This window comes from Triticum dicoccoides, chromosome 2B (assembly GCF_002162155.2).
Source record: "Triticum dicoccoides isolate Atlit2015 ecotype Zavitan chromosome 2B, WEW_v2.0, whole genome shotgun sequence".
NCBI classification, from domain to species: domain Eukaryota; kingdom Viridiplantae; phylum Streptophyta; class Magnoliopsida; order Poales; family Poaceae; genus Triticum; species Triticum dicoccoides.
The window spans coordinates 177,734,553-177,752,377 of record NC_041383.1 but is presented as its reverse complement, the minus strand read 5'-3'; the positions used below and the strand labels follow the sequence as shown (position 1 = coordinate 177,752,377).

Here is a 17,825-nt window from a genome sequence, read left to right as displayed (position 1 = left end):
ATTTGAAAGTTACTACTAGTATTTTGATGTGGGAGTTGTCTTGACAAAGAAAAGAAAAAGATGTTGGAGTTGGACCAAAAACAATCTCTCCAAATAAAAGTTTTTGATCGTTGGTATAACCGGACATCTAACAACTGGACGCAAAGCAACCTCGTGATCGGAGCAGCATATATAGCACGTCATTTTCAGAAGTCGAATTAAACAAGCTCATGATCATAGCAGCATACATACACTAGTAGCTCAGAAGGAAGCATAGGCAAGTTCAGAGGTTCAGGGACTGCTCACTAGCTATAGGAGTGCAGATAAACTTAGCCAAGAGAAGATAAATGCTGCTAGCCGCCCGCTTGTAATTTCGGTCTGTCAGATATAAAGACACCACATAGGCACAGACGCTCTTCCGGGGGTGAAGGGGAGGAGGGACACGGCACCTTGACCTGGCGTTTACATGGCGTGGAGGCGCATCGGCTGCAGCAGCGGCAGCACGGCCCTGTTGGCGCCAAGCCCTAGCTTGCTCCTTGCGCCGGTGCCCAGCTCCCTCTCACTCTGTTTCACTTGCACGAACGAAGGTAGAAGAAAGAGGAGACATCAATGAATTTTCCCGGCGCTCAAACGCCTCGGCGCACAGACGCCGTTTTCCATTATCCAACTAGCTGGCACAAAACCAAACATGAGTACAGTGTGTTATATACAGGAGACCCACACACGGCCAGATGGGCACTAACTCCACGCATGCACTAACCACTAACTCCTAGGTATATGACCGCCCGCACGTACGCTAACAACCTGGACACACCACACCAGCAACAGCCTACGATCTCCAGCGCCCGCGCACGCACGACCTGGACGCCGCCTCGCTTCCGCTGCGCCCGCTGATCCTATACCTCCGTTGAATACGATCGCAGGCCTAGCCACAACCGGCTCGACTCGCACTAGACGCGAACGCGGCAACGCACCGGCTCGGACTCAACCTAGACTCATACACCATGACACACATTTATTTTCTAACATACTCTTTCTAAACCACGACGTCATCGTCGCCGGAGTTGTTGCAGCTTCTGTCATTGTCGTCGTCACGGCCGTGATCCAGCCCGTGGACCCGACCTGGCGCACCGACGCCGGTCGCACCTTGCTCCGTCACGACCCCGGTGACATATGCCGAGCTCCTTCTCCGCCGGCGACACATGCCTGGCGTTCCTCCGCGCTCCGCACGTCCCGCGCGCACCCGACGCGCCCGACGAGCCCGACCGCACCAGTGCGTCCCGCACGTCCCGCGCGCATCCGACGCGCCCGACGAGCCCGACAGCACCCGACACTCACCGCGTGCCGCCTCCGCGTCCTCCATGGCAGCCGCCACGCCGCGCCTACGTGTCACGCACCTTCCACGGTTGTCGCCCCGAGCCGTCGCGACCTCTGCGCCACCACGCAGGTCCTTCGCGATCTCCTCGTCTCCGCGACCGCCGTGCCCTCCACGCGCACTCCCCACATCCCCGCACTCCCGTACTGCGCTCCCGCCGCGCACGTACACGATCTGCGCAACCAGGTCCAGCGTCTCGACGCGGTCCACTCCTGCGGTCCCGACGCACCCGACGCGTCCAGTACGCACCCATAACACGCACCGGTCGCGCCCGGCTCACCGTCGCGTCTTATTGCCCTGCACCGCCGCGGCCTCCATGCCGCCATGTCGTGCTGCGTCGCCGCGCCACCACGCAGCGCCTCGGCGGCCTCCGCGGTCTCCGCACGTACGACGTCACCGCCCGCCGCCTCCGCCACGCGCCATGGCAGCCACAGCGCCGCCCACCTCCATAGGCCGACACACGACCCGGAGCTCCAACGCGCAGCCGCCGGCGAGCGCCGCCATCGCTGCCACGCCTCCGGCACAGCAAGCACGCCCAAGACACCAAGCTCATGATACCAATTGTTGGAACCGCAACCCTCTCCCGGCTAAAGGAAGAAGAAGACACAAGACACGAGATTTTCCGGTCGGCACACGAACGACGCCACGGGCGCACAAACGCCCGAATCTTTTTCCTCTTTGCAATGTCTACATGGTGCTCAACTCAGTACAAACACACACCCACGACGGTAGCTTTGTAGTCCTACAGCAAACGCAACGCCCGCGTTTCTCCAGCTAGCTATTCGCTGCATGCAAACGATCAGCCCGGCCATGCACGCTACACGCGCTACGCGCTTGACGCGGCCATCTCCACCGGCCGCTGCTAACAACCTGCTAAACACCGCAACTAATACATGCATGCATGCCCATCTAGCTAGCTCACGTGCTGACCACCACGCCACGCATACCACGAGCACACATGCATGCGTGGCTTATTCCTAACAGGCCCGACGCCACCAGCCGCGCAATGCTCGGGCCGCGCCGACCACCCACCGGTCCACGCGCTCGAACCCGATCCAATCGATCGAGAGCATCCCGAGCATGAAGATTGTTAAACATTATACATACGGTATAACTATAAACCGTATATGCGTATAGGCGTGGCGTGTGCGTGTAGTTGTTGTAACAATAGATTGGGCTGTTGAGATTGCATCTTATCTAGATTATGCCTTGGAGATCAATCCACAGCCCAACAACCTGTATATCTCGCGGCACCAGCCTATATTAACATGTATGCGTCCCTGCATCTTGCATACGCTTCAGCCTCATCTTTCTACATGGCTCTGTGTTCCTTGAAAATACCTGAGTATCCGCTTTACTGCAGTCCAATGAACAGTAGTAGGAGCATGTAAAAACTGACAAACCTTGTTAACAGCATATGCAATATCTGGCCGTGTCAAGGTTAGGTACTGAAGTGCTCTCACGATGCTCCTGTACTTGGTGGAATCTTCGGCTGTGAGAATAGCTCCATCGTGAAGAGATAACTTCTCTGAGGTAGACAGGGGTGTAGATGAGGGTTTGCATCCACTCATGCCCATCCGCTGAAGGATCTCTTGCACATATTTTTCTTGTGACAGAAGAATTCCACGTGCAATATTTTTCACCTCAATACCAAGAAAGAAATGCAGGGCACCCAAATCCTTAAGTGCAAAATCTATACTCAGATCCTTGAGAAGAGCTACAACTGCTTTTGGTGAAGAGCTTGTAACAATAATATCATCAACATATATCAGCATAAAAATAGTGACTCCATGCTTATGATAGAAAAACAATGAGGTATCGCCCTTAGAAGCAAGAAAGCCAAGAGACCGAAGTTTGGAGTACAGACGATAATATCAGGCTCTTGGTGCTTGTTTCAGACCATAGAGGGCTTTGTCAAGCTTGCAGACGTGTCGTGGTGAGACTGAGCTCTCATACCCAGGGGGTTGCCTCATGAAAACTTCCTCTTCCAGAACACCATGCAAAAACGCGTTCTTCACATCTGGTTGACGCATGCACCAATTCCGAGAGATTGCAATGGAAAGAGCTAAGCGGATAGTGGCAGCTTTTACCACAGGGCTAAAGGTGTCTTCATAGTCCACACCGTACCTTTGCTTGAACCCTTTGGCAACTAACCGAGCCTTGTACCTGTCAATAGTGCCATCGGACTTCCTTTTGATCTTGTACACCCACTTGCAGTCAATCACATTTCTCCCTTTGATAGGTGGAACAAGACGCCATGTTTTATTGTCCATAAGAGCAGAATACTCCTCGTCCATTGCCTTCTTCCACTTTGGATCACCAAGAGCATCCCGTAAAGTTCTCGGTTCACCTGCAGCACAAAAAGACCCCCACCGAACGCAACCATCTTTATAAACTTTGGGTTTTGCAATGCCACTTTGGGACCTGGTATGTGTACGCGTAGGAGGAGGCGGTGCTGGCTGATCAGCCCACACTTGTAGCCTGTTTGTCAGTGCAGAAACAGCAGAATCAGAAACGGATGCACCAGGCGCAGAGGATCCAGAGTCTGCCGCACGGGATCCCGCACCGGATCCAAGGTGGAACTCCTGTGGAGATCCGGGCGCAGGGCCTGACAGCGACCCATCACGCGGCTGCGGCTGTGAGGGACCCGCCCCGCCCAGGTCAGCGTGCTCCGCACCGGGACGGCCACGTGGGCTGTGCACGTCCACAGAAGAGGGGGTCCCGGCCCGCACCGAGGCGGGAGTGGCCCGACCGGGGGACAGGGAAGCAGCAGGCCCACCTGGCCGACCGCCTGTCCCGCCTGCCCCGTCTGCTGGATGCGATCCCGAGGGGGATTTGCCTAACACCGCGGCAGCGCCGGATCCTGAGAGGATTCGCCCGCCAGGATCAACATCAGAGCGGGTGCCTGGATCTTCTGCGGAGTTTTCTGGTTGCTGCATAAAATCATGGTTATTTTCACCAGTTTCTTCATGGTTGACCGATCCTGATTCCTGCACATCATCAGCAGACCCCTCATCAAGAGTATTAGCTATTGACACATGACCAGCAGCATCATCAACTCCCCCTGGAATACACGTGGATGTTGGTAGGAGATGTGAAGGCAACAAAACAAGCTCTTTGCGAAGTTGTGCACCGACATTAGGATGAAGACTAGCGAAGGAGAAAACTTGTTCATCAAAACCGACGTCGCGAGAAATATACACTCGGCCAGAAGAGATGTCTAGACATTTATATCCCTTGTGAAGAGTACTATAACCCAAGAAGGCACACTGCTTGGAACGGAACTCAAGTTTGTGTTTGTTAAAAGGGTGTAGGTTTGGCCACACGGCACAGCCAAAGATGCGAAGAAAACTATAATTGGGTTTAGTACCAAAGAGACGTTCTAGTGGAGTTTGGTTTTTGATGACTCGGCTAGGGATGCGCTTAATGAGATACACGGCCGTGAGAAAGGCTTCATCCCAAAACTTTAAGGGCATGAACGCATGTGCCAAAAGGGAGAGGCCAACTTCTACTATGTGACGATGTTTTCGCTCAGCGGATCCGTTCTGCTGGTGTGCATGAGGACAAGAGACGTGGTGAGTGATGCCAATGCACTCAAAGAAAGAATTCAGACTTTGGTACTCACCACCCCAATATGTTTGCCATGGGCTTAAGCTTTGCAAGACAGATTTCATGCTTGTTAGTGTGTTCTCTGATGCAGATTGGGCAGGCTATCCTGATGACAGGAGATCTACAGGAGGCTTTGCAGTTTTTCTTGGAGGTAACCTGGTTTCATGGAGTGCTCGTAAGCAGGCTACTGTCTCTAGGTCCAGCACAGAAGCTGAGTACAAGGCCCTAGCTAATGCCACTGCTGAAGTGATATGGGTTCAAAACATGTTGACAGAGTTGGATGTTTCTCATACCAAGGCAGCGTCACTATGGTGTGACAATTTGGGTGCTACATATCTATCTGCCAACCCTGTTTTTCATGCTAGGACGAAGCACATTGAGATAGACTATCACTTTGTTCGGGAACAAGTAGCCAACAAGTTGTTGAATGTTTGCTTTGTTCATACTGGTGATCAAGTTGCAGATGGATTTACCAAACCCCTTTCCTTGAGGCAGCTGGAGGCATTTGAACGCAATCTCAACTTAGATAAATTGTGATTGAGGGGGAGTGTTAAACATTGTACATACGGTATAACTATAAACCGCATATGCGTATAGGCGTGACGTGTGCGTGTAGTTGTTGTAACAATAGATTGGGCTGTTAGATTGCATCTTATCTAGATTATGCCTTGGAGATCAATCCACAGCCCAACAACCTGTATATCTCGCGGCACCAGCCTATATTAACATGTATGCATCCCTGCACCTTGCATACGCTTCAGCCTCATCTTTCTACAAAGATGACCAAGGAGCCGAAGACGCACCAGACCTCCATGGACGATCGATCCTCGGTCGAAGAGAAGAAGAAAGCTGGCTGGGACTGGGAGGGATGAGCGAGGGAGGTGAAGAATGGGGGTGGGTGGAGTGGCCAAGATGGAGCTCCGCGTTGTGTTCAAGGAGGAACCGACGAGGTAATAAAAGCGCCGGCCTCCCCATCCGGGAAAGACTGACAGTCTGACACCGTGACAGTTCTGGTGCCGGGGAAGATAGCTGGAACTGGAAACAATGCGACCTCTTCTGCTTTCCTTCGGCATTAGAGGGTGAGAGTGAGTGGGGACAGAGAGCGCGAGCTGAGTGGAGCACGTCCGTGAGGTGCGGGTGGGTGAGCAATGTTAAGATTTTGCTTGTTGACCGCCCCGGCGGAGACCTACGCGGCAATGAGCGACGGACAAGGTGCTCGTGATTGGCGTAGAAACAGCAGAGCAGCGGAGCACACGAAAGAGGAGCACGGCGCGGCGAGGTCTAGTCTAGCTACGCTGAAACAGCAACGGTATAGCTACAAAGCTGTGTGCTGTTGTAGCTCGTTGCCTTGGGGTTTAATTCTCTGTTTTGCCCAGCGTAGAGAGAGGAGTGCACTGCGATGCGCGGTTAGGGCATAATATTTGCTCAAAGAATACTTTGGAGGATAAGAAAATTCTGCTTTATGTTCGAATAGCTTGCTTTATTTATGGGCAGATGATCGTTCCTTTTTTAAGCACCGAGAATACCATCACTCGCCAGCTGCTGTGCCGGGGAAGATAGCAGAAACTGGAAACAGCGCACCCTCAAATTGGTATGTGAAGCCACCTCCTCTGCTTTCCTTGCAGAGGAGAGGCCGAGGTGACAGAGTTAGCCGTGTGGTGTGGGTAAGAGCATTTACAACCGGAGTAGCCAAATCCAAGTCCTTAAATGTTCACAGGCATGTTTCGACCCGTCACTCAAATGTCTTTCTTTACAAGCGCAATTTTCACTTTTAAAATTTTCAATCGATGCATACGCATGCATGCAGATCATTTGAGTATACGAATACACGTAAAAATGAATACCACACACACCAAAAATATATTCATATATAGAAATGCATAGTTCAATTATTTAAAAAGAAATACATAGTTCAAATATAAAAGTATATTTGGAGTGCATAATTCAAAAATAAAAAATCTTTTGATTTTCAGCATGGGTCCATATATGCTCCATAAGATCAATGAGTAGTTGCACTTGCACATGCACCTGTTGATCTTGAAGTTGTTGATGCATCTTTACAAAGTTCACAACATGTTTCACGTGTTGTTCAGCGAGGCGGACATGTACTCCGGACTTCTCAAAATCATATTTGCGCCCCCCCCCCCCTCCACTCATCCTTCATAATCATGTTGTGCAAGATAACATAACGTATCATCAGCTGTTACAAAATCTCCAGTTCCCGTATCATTGTAGCTCCACAGACAATACCCAACAAGCTTGGAGCATGCTGAATGCACTCTCCACATCCTTTAGCACCCTCTTGTATTTGTGCAAAGACACATTGTTTCCTACATTGGGACTCGAATATAATCTTCACAAACACCGCCCACCAAGTATAGATGCCATCGGCTAGGTAGTACCACATCTTATAGTTGTGACTATTGACAGCGTAGTTGCACTTCGGAGCATCCCTACAAAGTCTCTTGAACTACATAGATTGCTGAAGTACATTGATGTCATTATGAGAACCAGACATGAAAAAAAAGGCATATCAAATTCACAAGTATTTTGATGCCACTGCTTCAAGTTCGATGGTTGACGCTGTTACGCCTCACTTTACCGGAAGCCGGCCCGACTAGGCCGGCATTGGGCCCCCCTAGGTCAGTTATTCCCTAGGCCGATTAACCCGACCCATGACCCAACAACAAGGTGGACCAGCAATATTTGGAGTACACGCAAGACGACCGGCCTACTCCAAATCGACCAGGATCGTGTAACTCTAGACCTGGTACCCATATAAGTCGTTGCGAAGTTAGATGCCGAGATACAAAGCCACAAAGTTTTGCTCAGTACCTCGAATTGTAACCCTTTTACACAAGCAATATACACGAACAAAGAGTAATGTTACCTCTTCCAATTCACGCCAGCGTCATTGCGTCGGTCACAGAGAGGCTTTTCTGCTCATGAATCATGACAAAAGGGCTCCGACACATTACCAGCTGCCTGTCCTGGATGCTTTAGTTGGTATATACTCGGGTTGAAATGATTTTGCACATTATGATCCGTTTGCTGAAGTGAGTGCAAACATAATGTGCCTTAGTAATGGTTCCAAACTGCGGCATGTGAAGGCTATAGTTTGGTGTTGGAGTTGACTTGGCAAAGAAAAGAAAAATATGTTGGAGTTGGACCAAACACAATCTTTTCAAAGAAATTTTTGACAGCGGTATCCGGACAATTAACTGTACGCAAAACAAGCTGACGATGAGAGCAGCATAGCACAGCATTTTGTTTCAGAAGCCGGATTAAACAACCTCATACCGTCATACATCAACACAGTTCAGGAGGATAGCGCGTTCACAGGTTCAGGGGCTGCTCATTAGTCATTACCGATTACGATTCTACATAACCTAGTCTACTGCTAAGTAAAGAAGTTCGCCTGGCCTGGGGGCGAAGGGACGCAGCACCTCGACTTCACCTCACATGGCGTGGAGGCGCATCGGCCGCAGCAGCATCACGGCCCGGCGCCACCACCCGCCCAGTGCCCGAGCCGCGCCGTCCAGCCAGAAATCCATGCGCTCGAACCCGAAGAAGGCGAACGAAACGCACATGAGCAGACCCCCGAGCATGAAGCCGAGGAGGAAAGGCTCCATGGACGGTCGATCCCGACCAGAGAGGGGGCAAAACGCTGGCCAGGAGCGATGGGCTAGGGAGGCGAATGGGGAATGGAGTGACCAGGATGGAGCTCCGCGTTGCGTTCAGGAGGAATCGGCGGGGTAAGGAGCTCCCCTCCCATGTTCCGCGTCCAGTAGGAAGAGACGAGGTAAAGGGGCCACCCTTGCCATCCAGGAGGAACCGACGCGGTGACAGTTCCGGTGCCGGGGAAGATAGCTGAAACTGGAAACAACACCCACTCGAACTGGTACGTGGAGTGACCTCCGCTGCTTTCCTTGGACACGAGAGGGTGAGAGAGACGGGGGAGAGAGAGCGCGAGCTGTGCTGCTTTCTTGACGGAAAAAGTCTATTTTAAACCTTGAATTCGCAGAGGTTAGGCGAAATGAACCCTCAAGTCAAAATCCCGGTCGATTGTGAAATCCCGGTCTAAATCGAACCTTCGTGTCGTTTGGATGACAGGGATGCGGGTATTTTGCACAGGACGCACTGTTGGGCCGGCCAAACAAAAATAGTGCACCAGCCCGGTTTATTCTTTTCGTTAAAAAAGAAAAAGAAGTGGACGGTGAGACTCGAATGCGAGACCCGTGCTCTAGGCTATAATGTGATCGATTCAAGGGACACGACACAGGCTGTATTCACTTCCTCCCTTTTTCTTCTTTTTTCCTTTCTGTTCTTTCCTTTTTATTTTTCAGTTTCCCTTTGTTATTAAATTCGTGATTTTGTTTCAAATTGACGATTTTTTTCCATATTTGCGTATTGTTTTGAAATGCCGTAATTTTATAATTATTTCAATGTTTATTCGAAAAAATCAACATATATAACAAAGGCGAAATTAGATGACCAGTAAACTAACGTTCCCTTAATATAATTTCTGTGTACATCAGGAAAAATTTATACACATGTCTATTTTCTTCACACACATTGCTCATTTTCGTATATATCCGAAACGTCTTTATACACGTTCAACATTTTCCAAATACATGATTAACAATTTTTAAATATATATTTTTATGTCTATTTTTTCATAAACATTCACCACAGTGTATTCCTCGGCGGCGAGGCGACGGGCGAAGGCAAGATGACAATTTACAAATGTAACGTACATTTTTAACCTTGTTACAGAAAGATAACATTTTTTGGGATGGTAGGAAACATTGTTTGAAACTACGTGACATTTTTGTGCATTGTATACATTTTTCAAAATGTCACAAACATTATTTTAAAATGCGTGAACATTTTACAAATGCAACGTACATTTTTAAGTTACATATATATAAATATTTAAATAATATTAAAATATATTTCGAAATGCCATGTACTCCGTTTGTAACGCTTGAATATTTTTGAAATGTTGCAAACACCGAAATATAAGTGTAACCGAAAAAAGTCAAATGGGCCGGCCCAGCGCGGAGGACGTGGGCGCTCTGTGGTCAATACTGCCGTTCCCTGGCCCACTAGTCAGATGGATCCCGGTTGAATTTTGCCAGGGTTTGATTTAGACCGGGATTGTATAGTTCAGGGTGCAATCGACCGGGATTTTGATTTGAGGGTTCATTTCGCCGAACCTCTACAAATTCAGGGTTTAAAATGGACTTTTTTCCTTTCTTGACCGGCCGGAGACCCACGCGTTGATGAGTGATGGTGGACTGCCGAGACTCGTGACTTCAGATAGAAATAGTACCTGCGTCGTGGATGTGAATTGTGAACAAAATCATTGTTTCGACCTTTTTAACAAAGTTTAGCACAATTTGACTTTTTTTCAAAAGAAAATCCTCGTCTAACCTTTTTTTTGTGACACCAACAACACCTATAACGTTTGGGTTGCATGGAATCTATGGAGTTTTCACCCCGACGTTTCTCTCGTACAACTTGGCATCGTCCAGAGAGGATGAAACACCACAAACCATGGCGTTTTGGCCGGGAGTAAATGCAATGGACCATAACATTTTTCATGCAACCAAAAAGCCATAAATGTTGGCGTCACCAAAAAAGATCTTCTTTTTTCAATGGGAGGGGGGGGGGGTGTCAAATCATGCTAAACTATGACAGAAGGTCAGAGCAGTGATTTTGTTCGCAAATTGACCGCCGGGTTGCGGACATTAATTGTGCTAAACTCGGTGTTTTCCCTTGCAATGGCTTTTGTTGGAGGCACAATTTAGACGTGAGGGGAAAGACAATATTAATTACATACGACACGTGTTTTCGATAAAATTGACACACGCACCACCCCACCTCCCTTCCCCACCCAACGCCACATAGCTTACCGGTGCCAGGTTGCTATATGTTCTTATAGTGACTGACCGACTAATGGCCAGCTTTTGTTTCTTTTATTTTTTTATTTGTGTTGCTTTTTTTTACTGAAGTTTCAAAAATAACTAAATGTGTAAATCATTTTATATGGTATTTTAGAAAATGTTCACGACATTTTAAAAAACGTTCATATATTTTTAAAATATGTTCATGAGATTTAATAAAGTCTTCACATGACATGTTCGCATGTTTTAAAAATGATCATAAAATTTTAAGAAGTGTTCAATTCCAAAAGGTATCCATGCTCTAAAAATGTCTGCACATTTGAAAAATGTTCGTATGGTTACAAACCTTGTTGATGTGTTGCTTCAAACTGTCAAACATGTTCACGCATTAAAAAAATGCATGCAATTTTAAAAGTATTCAGGTATTTACTAAAAATTGTTCACATTTTAGAAAAAAAGATTCATGAAAATTTAAAAAATGTTTCGAGAGTCTTTCATTGGCTGTATGTGGTAACATGCTTTTTTTGTCTCGGCTGGATAAACAGACGTGCAAGGAACCCAGTTGCCCACGTACACAAGAGAAATAGACATGCAACCCACGTGCCGATCCAGCCGGTCCCGATGAGCGGCCGTGCCCTCCACAAGGAGATCGAATGCCGGCGCTGCCTTCTGCCTCACGACCTCTACTACGCCCCGGGTACACCGTCGACTCCGCTCTCTGGGACACCTAGTTTCTGGACGAGCACGGCGTGCGGCGCGCGTCCTACTTTGCCGGTAGCTCGTCGAGCCCGTGGCGGCCACGTACAGAGCGTCGAGCGCCTGCTCCGAGCCCTCCCCAGGTGAGCGGGCGTACGCCGGTGTGCGGCATCCCGCCGAAGCCGTCGCCTTCGCCCTCTCCGTCGCCATCACCACCTCCTCGCATGACAAAGGAGGAGGCCCAGCTCATTCAACGTGTCATGGAAGACTCCATTAACATGCACGATGAGCACCAATGGGAGGGCCTAGGCACCATTCTGGCCCGCTCTGCGGCCGGCGATGCCGCCTCCCCCGAGCTGGAGATGATGGACGTGAAGGAGGAGGTGCTGGAGAAGTAACAGCCCGTTGCCACGTTCCACCCGCACCTGGTGGGCCAGTGGTGGAGCTGGTCGTGCACGACCGCCGACATGGCCGACGCCGTGGGGGTTGTGAACTGGTGCCCCACGCCACCGCGGTCTCTGGAGCGCGAGACGTCGCCACGGGGGGAGGTGGTGTAGGCGCCTCCCACCTTCCAGGGACCTCCGCCCCACCTCTGGACATCGCCGCCCTACATCGACCTCACTGGGGATGAGGACGACAAACGGCGGCGTGTGAGGAGACGGCGACAGGCACGACATTGACGTGCATGGCAGCAGCGTGTGAGCGGCACTTCTCATTTGTTCTTATTTTATGTTAATTATGTTTATGTTAAGAACTATGGAATGGGGCCATTTTAGGGCCGTGAAGACTGTTTAATTATGTTTCATTTGCGTTTATTTGCTATTTTTGGCATTTCTTTGAGTTTTGCGATTTTTTTATATCACGTCCACCGGGACATTATATGGGGTGCGGCCGCACGTTGGACGCACCGACACGGCAACGGCTTTTCCAAATGGACGAAAGCAGGGCAAAACGGATGTCCAAATTTAGGATCGTGCGCTGGAGTTGGCCTGAGCCACTGAGGTGAATGGGGGTGGAGAGACCAAGAGGCAAGAGCTCCGGGTTGCGTTCAAGGAGGAACCGGCGAGGTAAAGACTGGAGAGCCCCGGTGTTCTCCGTCAGGAGGAAGCGACGTGGTAAAACCGTAAAAGCGCCACCCTCCCCTCCCCTCCCCTCCCATCCGGAACAACCGACGCGGTGAAACTTCCGGTGCCGGAGAAGATAGCCGGGAACGGAAACAAAGCGATCGAGCTCCTACGCTTTCATGGGACGCTGAGGGAGACGAGGGAGAGAGCGGGCCAGCTGTGTGGGGTACATCCTACACATACGAGCACTAGGAGTAGCATTTGACCTGGCCATGGGAAGCTCGGCCCGGCCGGCCCGGCCCGAAAAAGTCTGACCCGGCCCGGCCCGGCCCGAAAAAGCCCGACCCGGCCCGGCCCGACACTGCCCCCGGGCTGGGCTCGGGCCTAGATTTTGAGCCCAAAGGCCGGGCCCGGGCCCGTCGTTTTCACGTTTTTTTGAAGGTCGGGCCGGGCTCGGGCCCAGAAAACAACCCCGATGGCTGGGCCGGGCCAGGCCCGGGCCTGGGTTTTTTGCGTCGGGCTTGGCTAGGCCCGGCCCGAAGCCCGGACCGGCCTGAGGTATGGCCAGGTATAAGTAGCATGCAATGCCAGATTGCTTTGTTGACTGACCGGGCGGAGAGACCTACGCGGCAACGAGTGACGAACAAGGGAGGGACTCATGATTCCCATCCAAACAGCAATGGTGTATCTGCAAACTTGTTGACTGGCCGGGCGGAGATCACCGCCCCTGTTTTATGCACCGAGAACATCATCACTCATCACCAGTTACATTCTTAATCAAAAGTTCAAAAGGACGTGTAATCTACACCGGAGAACTACACGAACAATAATTTAAATACTAGTACTTACAATAGTAAAGACAGTTAAATTGTTCGCGCAGGCGCTGTGCTGGTTAGCAACTTGTAACAATGAAATGGCGCCCACGTACGGCAGCTTATACAATCAGTAGTGCGCGGTCTTGGCATGCCCCCAGGTGTGGCGGACGGCGCCGGCGACGTCGTGGAATGCGAGCCGCGCGTCGGTGGCGGTCAAGCGCAGCGACATGAACCCCTGTCCGTCGTGGAAGAACTCCACCTTGTCGGCGCCCGGCGCGTAGACGCCGCCCCACGCCTTGGACCCGCCGCCGCTCGTCAGGTACTGCAGAGGGCTGCACGCAAGAGGAACCAAACAGGGCTCCGTGATCAGAGTTCAGAAAACGAGAGAAATCTTGCGTGTTTGGTTACAGTTGGTCTGAGCCTGAGCTGACCTGTCGCTGTTGCTGATCTGCTCGAGGCAGTGGTCATGGCCGTTGATGTAGAGGTCGACGCCATGGGCCTGCGGAAAAGGAAAGATAAATATCGCGTGTGTGTTCAGTCGATCGGTAGCTAAGCCCAAGCATGCATGCCGAGCTGGGTATGTAGTACCTTGAGCATCGGGAGGAGCAGCTGCACGAGCTCTTCGGTGTCGCCGTGCTTGCCGGCGGTCCGGATGGGGTGGTGCCCGACGACGATCTTCCACGGCGCCCTCGACCGCCCCAGCGAAGCCTCCACGTCCTGCAGGTGAGGTTCAAACAAAATGAAGAAGACCTCTGGAATTAAATGGAAATATGACTGGATTAGTAGTAGTGGTACCTTGAGGAGATTTGCGATGTAGGTGTCGCGAGGAGCAACGCCCCTCCAGTCGTACGTGCTGTCCTTGGGGTTGGTCCAGTACTGGAGGACGAAGGGCGTCGTGTCCACGAAGAAGAAATCCGCAACCTCTTCAGTGTTGTCAAGAGAAGATAATCGTAGAATGAAGTGTAAGACACGGATCATTTTCGATCTCAACATTCGATCGGTACCAAACAACGGATCCACCCACCTGCGTTTAGAATGAAGGACTTGACGCAGATCCACCGGCGGTCGACTTTCGCGAGGACAGGGCTGGTCTGCGCCAGGGCGTCGCCCGGTAGTCATGGTTGCCAAGAACTGCAATTTTAGCGGGCATTGCATCAGCAAGTGTTAGCTATCCGGCAGGAAAAAAAGTAGCATCAAAAGAATTAGGTGCAGTGATCAGCCTCGCAGTACGTGTGCATCATCGGCCCCAGTTAATTGCCCTAGCAGTACCTGTGTACCAAGGCTTCTGAAGGCTCTTGGCAGTGTAGATGCCGGTGAAGGAGTCCTCGAAGGCCCTGTCGTGGACGCCGGTTAGGCCATCGCTGTAGAAGTTGTCGCCAGTGGAGATGATGAAGTCGACGTCCATCTTCTCCGCTACCACCCCCATCTACAAGCACAAATAGACACACACATGTAACTATCAAGTGCAACAACTTCAATCCCTCTGATATATTCTTTGCAGCAACTTCAGTTCGCCAGATATGCTGGGTGAGATCATATTCACCCAGCCAGTCTACCCAACACAGAAGCAAGTTTGGTTAATTACCTAAGATAAAATAGTGATTAATGATTATTTATCTTTTAAGAACAAGCATGTGCTTAATGGTTGTCTGTCATGATTGATCACGCCACACCGTGCATGCAAAGCATCATGTCTACATATGTATAAACAGTTGGAGACACTGAAGATGAAAATACTGTTAGTCTATTGTCCAGTTGTATACCATGCATGCCGCTATGTTTTATGCTATTCCAAAAGATGTTCCACCCTGCCACCCAATCATAAGATTCCACAACCACGGCACAGGACATAAAAAAAGGATCAACTTTATCGCCGTTAGCACTTGTGACATGGTATCAGTTTCGCATGCATATTTGCTAGCCAATTAAGCTCAACATTTTTGGATGGCAAATGGCTTAATACTGCATGCAGATGCAGCTGGTGTCGCCGATCGAGAAGGCAAGCCATATGGGTGTGCCAAGGGATTGTTGTGCTGATGGTAGTCGTTGTATATCGTTGATCGTTGTTTTGATCGCTTCAGGTTTTTTCTTTTTTTCCCTCCGCATGACATAGCTTTGGTCTTCTATGACTTTGCTCTTTGCTCGCGGGGTTTTGTGTGTGTGTGTGTTCATGTTGGCTGTGTGCATCCTAATTATGCAGAGGCCGGGTGTACTCATTATATTTGTATCCCCTTGATGCTTCATTATGAATCAATAAAAGACACTCTTTATCAAAAAAAAAATATGGGTGTGCCATGCTGCCATGTAGATCGATGAGTACGTACCTGGGTGGCGACCCGGGACTGGTTGAACTCCCCACGCCTCCCCCAGTCGCCGACGGCAAGGATGGACAGCGACCCATCCGCCTTGGGCGAGTGCTCCAGCCGCGGCAGCTCGGCTGCCGCCGGCGCGGCGGAGACGGCAACGGCAACGACGAGGAGGAGCACGACTGGACCCATGGCAGGCAGAGCTCCTGGAAGTAGGCGACTGACTGACTCGTGCTCCAAGATGATCAGCGGGCACGTCTATTTATAGCCGATTGGCGGGGAAGGATAGGAGAGCGGCACGCGCAAACCACCAACCATATATGCGATGGTTGCGGGTGGGTCGCTGGGAGCGAGAAGAGAATGGCGTGACCAATGTGGAGCATTGGCGATTTGTTTAAGCCACTGTCTCTGATCAACATCCAGCTCTTTCTCTCGTTGTTTCCATCCACGCTCACACACACCGGTCTCATGATCTCGATCTGGATCTGGCATCGAACTGCACCCTCGTGCAAATGAGCTTGCTGCCGATAGTGGACACGTGACACGGTGATCATGAGCTCAACTAGAGACCAATATATAGCTGGAAATCATGAGACTGGTGAGTGTGAGCGTGTAGAATTAACATCCAAGAGCTCCAATGCTTACAGAGCAGCCAAATTATCCTTTTGGCAACAACATGGGAGAGCTGTGGAGCTCAAACTCGAGCACTCTCGTGCGCAGATCCACATCTGCAATGTCATCCTAGAGAACTTTTCGGAGTTTAAGACAAGCGCTCAAGAAATATTCCAGCAAAATTCCATTGGCATCAGGAGCGAAGTGTTGTCGCTGTCGGCTCTGAGACGGATAAGGGCATCTTCAACAGCATCTTCAACAGCCGCGCTAAATAAGTGCCGCGCCAAATTTGCCCTTTTAGCGCGCACACAATCTGTAGAGAGGCTTCAGCGGACGCGCAATAACCGCGCGCGCGGCATAGAGTTGGGCGTACGGTCTGAATCGCCATTGCGCGCTCTGTATTTGGTGCGCCCGCTTCCGCGCGCGGCACATTCGAGCGCTCGCGCCACACTCTCTCCATACCGCGCCACCTTCGCCCCACACACGCCGGCGCCGGCATATTGACCCGATGGACGCCCGCGCCGGCACCCCCTTCACCCCTTCCTACAGCCGCGACCCCTCCACCGCCGCCGCCGCAAACCCTAGCGCGGGGAGCTTTGGCTTCGCCTCCGCCGGAGCTCCTTCGAGCACCGGCATCGCGCGCGGACTCTTCATGCCGCCACGGATGACCTCGGCAGCGGGTGGCGTCGCGCCGGCGCCCGCCGTGAAGCCACGTGCCCCCCGCCTCGAAGCTCCCAAATGCGGCGCGACCAAAGAAGGGCAAGGCACCCGCGAAGAAGAACAAGGCGGCGGACGGCTCCGGCTCCTCGAAGTCGTTAAGGAAGAAGCTTGCAGGGCGTGTGATGGGCGCGGTGGCTACCGAAGCGCCGGCGAGCTCACTTGTTGAGCCGGCGGCCGACGCACACATTGTGTTCGAGGATATGCCCCAAAGGTAGAAAATTTCTCCAACTTTTTTGTTGTTGTTATTTTTTGAATGCATACATATAGATAGCTTATTTGCATTGTTGTATATACTTTGTAGGCTCAACGATGATGCATACATGTCAACTATGGGTGTTGGCTCCAACAATTCGCATTGATCTCAAACCAATGACATGCATTTCGATGACCATGAGTTCAAGGTGGACGAGGATGGTGAGGGCATTATAGACGCACCGAAAGGGGAGGCAACTATACCAACGTTGAAGACACCTTACTATGCAATACTTGGTTGCAAGTGTCGAGGGATCCATCCGTTGGAGGTGTTCAAAGTAGAGATGCTTATTGGAACCAGATGAAGGAACACTTTGATGTACGCAACGAGAGTGGAATTGACCGCTCCGCTCGATCTCTTCCCTCCCGGTGGTTGACAATCAACAAGGATTGTCAAAAGTGGGCGGCCGCACAAAAGACGGTTGACAAGTTGAACCCAAGTGGCACTAATGATGACGATAGAGTAAGTGCCATTTCATCCATGTTCA

General features: G+C 50.9%; 1 pseudogene; it reads right to left on the bottom strand.

The window, feature by feature from the left end:
• Positions 1-13,357: 13,357 nt before the first annotated feature.
• On the bottom strand, positions 13,358-15,951 carry LOC119367494 (annotated as a pseudogene).
• Positions 15,952-17,825: the final 1,874 nt, after the last annotated feature.